The sequence below is a fragment of the Oryctolagus cuniculus genome, chromosome 11, assembly GCF_964237555.1.
Source record: "Oryctolagus cuniculus chromosome 11, mOryCun1.1, whole genome shotgun sequence".
NCBI lineage: Eukaryota > Metazoa > Chordata > Mammalia > Lagomorpha > Leporidae > Oryctolagus > Oryctolagus cuniculus.
Window position 1 is genome coordinate 17,622,318 of NC_091442.1, and position 5,015 is coordinate 17,627,332.

Consider the following 5,015-nt stretch of genomic DNA (forward strand, 5'->3'; position numbering starts at 1 on the left):
CTCCTGTAGCACCGGGCGAGATCCCGGCTCCACCTCTTCCACCAGCCAGGTGCGGCCTCTGCAGGCCCCGATCCGTCCAGGCTCCACCCCGAAGGAGAGCCCGCTCCGCCCTCACGCTCTTTCACCTGTAGGGCAGGGGCGGGACAAGGCTGCAGGTTCCACCCCGGCCCCGCCCGGCGCCCGCGGCGGGAAAGTGGGGCCTCGGGAATGAGTCCAGGCCACCTCGGTCTTCCCGTCTGCGCTGCGTGACCTCACGTAGGTTCTGTCCCCGACCTGAGCTCGTCTTCTGCTTTGCCAAGGGGAGACTCTCCTTGGAGGATGTTCGCGATGGCGTGGAGTGACTTTGTGAGGCGCCTAGTGACCCCCCACCCCGTTCGCTGCCCCTCTCCCCACTGCACTGGGCACCCGTGTCACGTGCTCCTGCAGTTATAATTTCATAATTACTTGAAAAACTATTTGATTGAGATCTACCTCGTCGTTTGCATCTGAGCTCCGTGAGAACAGGTCACAGCCATCCTTGCACCCTAGCGCTCAGTGTAGCGTGTGACATACAGCAGGCGCTCAATAAACGCCCGTTCCCTTCATTCCAAGCACGGGACGCGCGTGTCGAAGAGCAGTGAGCTTTATCGTTTCTCAGCCTTTTGGCTGAGATCAGGTTAAGAGCAGTGAGCGCAATACCACCGCCGGCCAGCAGAGGACAGGCGATGACCAGCCTTCTCACCCAACCACGCTGCCTATGTCAGCCCGCGCAGATGAGCCCAGGTAAGCGCTGTCAGGCCCGGGGAAACGCTTTTCCCTTTGCAGCTGTGATTCGGGGGTTTTCTGGATCAAAGACCGACAACTGGGAAGGATGTGGAGCCCGGGGAAAGAAGATTCTCTAAGAAGGCTCAGGAGGTGGAGGTATTGGCTGTGAAGAGGAGGAACACCCCGGAAAGGCTTGGCGAGCTGGGGTTGCGGAGAAGCCAGACTTAGACCCTACCGCACCGTGCAGGGTGAGAGGCGGCCGCCATTGCTCTGTACGCAAGGTGACGGGACCTTGGGTACCTCAGTTGTCCTCACGGGCAGTTCTTGACTCTGAGTCGTGAACCCGGGCAGTGTGGGCCGCTGCCCTGTGGGGAGCGGGGCGTTCACAGTCTGAGCAGGCACCTGGCAGCATTAGGTACAGGATGAGCTCAACTCGGTCCGCGCTTCTGGCCCGGGGCTGGATGTTGGGGTCGCCGTGCCCTGGGCATGCACGGACACCCAGCGTTCCGGGGGTTGACGAAGCTCACCAGGTGGTTGCAATGCGCAGCCAGACTGAGAAATGTTAAGATAAAGAAAGTGCTAGACAGAGTGCAGGACGCACAGTAGGCATTCAGGAACGTTTGTCACACTTTTTTTTTTTTTTTTAAGATGGAGCACCAATTGTTTTCATTGTTCTGGTTAGAGCAGGAAAAAAAAAAAAAGTTGACATAAAGGTTCTTGCAAAAACTGGATTTCCGGCAGGCTTGTTTTCGGAACTGAATCATCTGGGATTTGGTGATTGTGGCGGGCTGTTGGGGGGCAGGGCGGGTGGAGGCAGCCTCTGCTGCTCCGGCTTTCCCAGCACTCAGCTGAGGTGAGGGAGGTAGGGACCCTCCTGCCCTAGCTTGCGGTTTGCAAACCGACTCGGGGGCCTCCTTGGAGCCTTGCGCAGTGTGTGGATGCTTTGTTCTCCCGTTTCTGGGGTTAAGCGTGGAGGCTGTTTTCCCCTCTCTGTGGGTGCGTACTTAATAGGTGGGCATGTCCCCAGCAGCTGTTTCTTGATTAATCCAAGAGTGCGGTGGCCCTTCCTTCTGTATGGGGTTTGGGAGCCCATGTGCTCTGCTAATGCACAGAGCCAGTGATTGTTTGCTGTGCCCTGCCACCTTCTTGCTGGGTGAACTTGGCACAAGGGGGAGGGCCCAGTCCCCCAGGCCTGCAGCTGTGATCGCTTGTCAGCAGCAGCAAGTGGCTGCCAGGAGCGGCTCCTGGGCCACTGCTGGTGGGGAAGGGCAGTGCAGCCCCGGAAGGCAGGCTTAGCTGGTGGGGGGCAGGCAGCTGGTAGCTTGCCAGGTTCGCCAGACTTTGAAAGGAAAACTAAAGGACTCCCAGTTAAATTTGAATTTCAGATACACAATACAATTTTTTTTAGCATACCTATGTTCAACACGATATTTGAGACATACTAAAAATCCATGTTCATTCGAAATTCAAATGTAATTGGATATTCTTTATTTTCACTTGCTAGTGACCCACTGCCTGAACAGCCAAGTCTCCAGCAGTTGGGGCTTTCTGCCGGCCTCCTGCCCAACATTGCCACGTTTGAGCAGCCTCCAACCTTCACTGCCCACCTCCAGAGCCGAGTGCGGCGCCCAGCTGCTTCCATGGTGCAACCTGGACTCCCTGCTGCTGTGCCGGCCTTCGCTCTTCTGCCAGCCCCGCTGATCTGCTCGGGCCCTCTCCCACCTCGCCGCCTGGTGGGTCTTCTGCCCACTCCCAGGAGCAGTGGCTGGCACTTACAGAGCAGCTCCCGGTCACAGGCGTCATACTGCACTCTTTCTTTGCCATCACCGCACCAGAGTCTCACCAAAGTCCCAGGGTCACAGGGACTCTCCTCTGCTGTAGCAGTGCAGAAGCAGTGCTCTGAGACAGTGGTTCTTGCTAGAGATGCGAGTGCTCAGGCCCCACCCCACATCTGTTGAAGCAGAAACTGTGGGCAGGGCCCAGGCATCTGCATTTTAATAAGGGGGGATGGTGATTTTCCCTCTGGTTTGACACCTGCTGCTCTGAGAGGTGAGGTCTCCCATCCAGGGAGAGGCAGGCAGGATGCTGATGTTCTCGCTGTGCACCATGCCTGTGTCGGGCACTGGAGCTGCCACTGGGGGCCCCACAGTTCCAGGGGGTGGGGTGGGGACAGTCAGTGATATGAGATGATGAGGGCTGAGGGGGGGACCCCAGAAAGCTGTCCTGTGGGGATTTCCTAGCCTGCGAACTAAGCTGGCTTAGATGAAGATGGGTGGGGGGCCGACGCCGCGGCTCACTAGGATAATCCTCCACCTAGCGGCGCTGGCACACCGGGTTCTAGTCCCGGTCAGGGCGCAGGATGGCCCAAGTACTTGGGCTCTGCACCCCATGGGAGACCAGGATAAGTACCTGGCTCCTGCCATCGGATCAGCACGGTGCGCCGGCTGCAGTGCGCAGGCCGCGGCGGCCATTGGAGGGTGAACCAACGGCAAAGGAAGACCTTTCTCTCTGTCTCTCTCTCTGTCCACTAGTGCTGCCTGGGGTTGGCTCAGACTTCAATGTGGGAGGGGAGGAGGAGGAGTGTGTGCAAACCCTTGCTGTCAGAGCAAGGAAGAAACCAGAATGGGTGTGGGGCATAAGGCCCCACGAGGGTGGGGGACAAAGAGACCCAGGGCGTGCAGCCCTTCCCTCCCACCCCACCCCACCCCACCACCTTAGATCCAGGCGGCTTCTAAAGAGACTCAACCCTCAGTTGCAGCAGGTGGGATTATGAGCAGTTCCGAGGTTGGAGCCACAGAGCCTTCCTGGGCTAGAGGAGAGGTGGGGCTGGGGAAGCCGGAGGCCACGTCCTCTGGCCATGCCTTTTGACACCTTTCAGAGGGATCCTTCCAAGTTCCCTTTCCCTGGGTACGTGGCCAAGGCTGCCAGCCACTGGGGGCCTCTTCTCCCCGGCCTTTCCGGGCCTTGGATGTGATCCAGGTCCTCGGGCTGGAATGCAGCACGCTTCCCTTGTCACTTCCTGCTCTTGCCCAAGAAGCCTTTGGTGGCAGCCAAGTGGTCTGGCAGTGCGGGCCGTGGCTGGGCAGTTCCCGGAAAGACTCTGGAATCCCTTTGTGATTTCTAGCCTACAGAGGAATCCTGAAAAAGATCACTGACGCTGTGTGAGGGGGAATTTTACCGTGTTCTAAAAACCCCTCCGGGACCTATAGGCTGCCTTGGGCTTGACCCTCAGCAAGGGGCCCTCCTGGTCTTACCTGTGCATGCTTGCCTTCTGCCCAGCCTCCTCCATCTGGTGCATGCCCGACACCGCATGCTTTGCAGCTTAGGGAGAGTCTAGCAGGGTGCCTTCCACTTACATAAATCCCCAGAACTGTTGTTTTGGGAAGACCCATTTATGCTGGGCCTTGAACTATCTGTAGGTGGGCTATGCATAGGAATGGAACTGTGTATAGCCGGGGAATATATAGGCGAGAACTAGACATAGCTGGGAGAATAGGCAGTCGAAGCAGGGGGAAGTGGTGAGTGCAACATGGATGCTGGAGAGAGAACGGTGGTGCAGAGGTAGCCTGTCCGGCCTCAAACACAGAGCAAAGCCACAGCAAAGAGGAGTCAACAGTGGTTGTTGAGCAGCACGGTGGTACAGTATTGCTGGTTACAGACCCATTGCACATGTCACCCTCACTGACCTGCCCCTCCCTGCCTGGACAGTTCCCTCCCTCTGCCCATGTCATTGAAGCCAACTCATTGTTAATGCCCATAGTGGCAGACAGACCTGAAGATGACCCCCTGGATTCCTGCCCCCTGCCTTCGTGCCTGTGTGTAACCCCTTCCACTGAAGAGCAGGGGGGGACCCGTGACTTGCTTTTATCTGGTGTAATATGCAAGCTGAAGGGACTGTCACTCTTTGATTATGTCACAGAGCAGCTCAGAAGACTCTCCTTGCTGACTTGAGGACGTAAACAGCGAGTCGAGTAAGCACCCAAGGCAAGTTGCTGTGGCCGGGCAGCTGTGGGAGTCAGGCAGCCTCCAGCAGCCAGCCAGCAAGAAGTGAGGCTGTCAGTCCTACAGCCATAAGGACGTGAACCCTGCCGCACTCTGAGTGATCTTGGCAGTGAGTCTTCCCCAGGCGAGCCTCCAGAGGGGTGTGCAGCCTGGAAGAGTCCTTGATTGCAGCCACGTAAGTCCCTGTGCAGGAGACTCAGCCAGGCCGTGCCCACACCCCTGACTCGCAGCAACTACGAGATGATAAATGTCTGTGGTTCTCAGCCTCT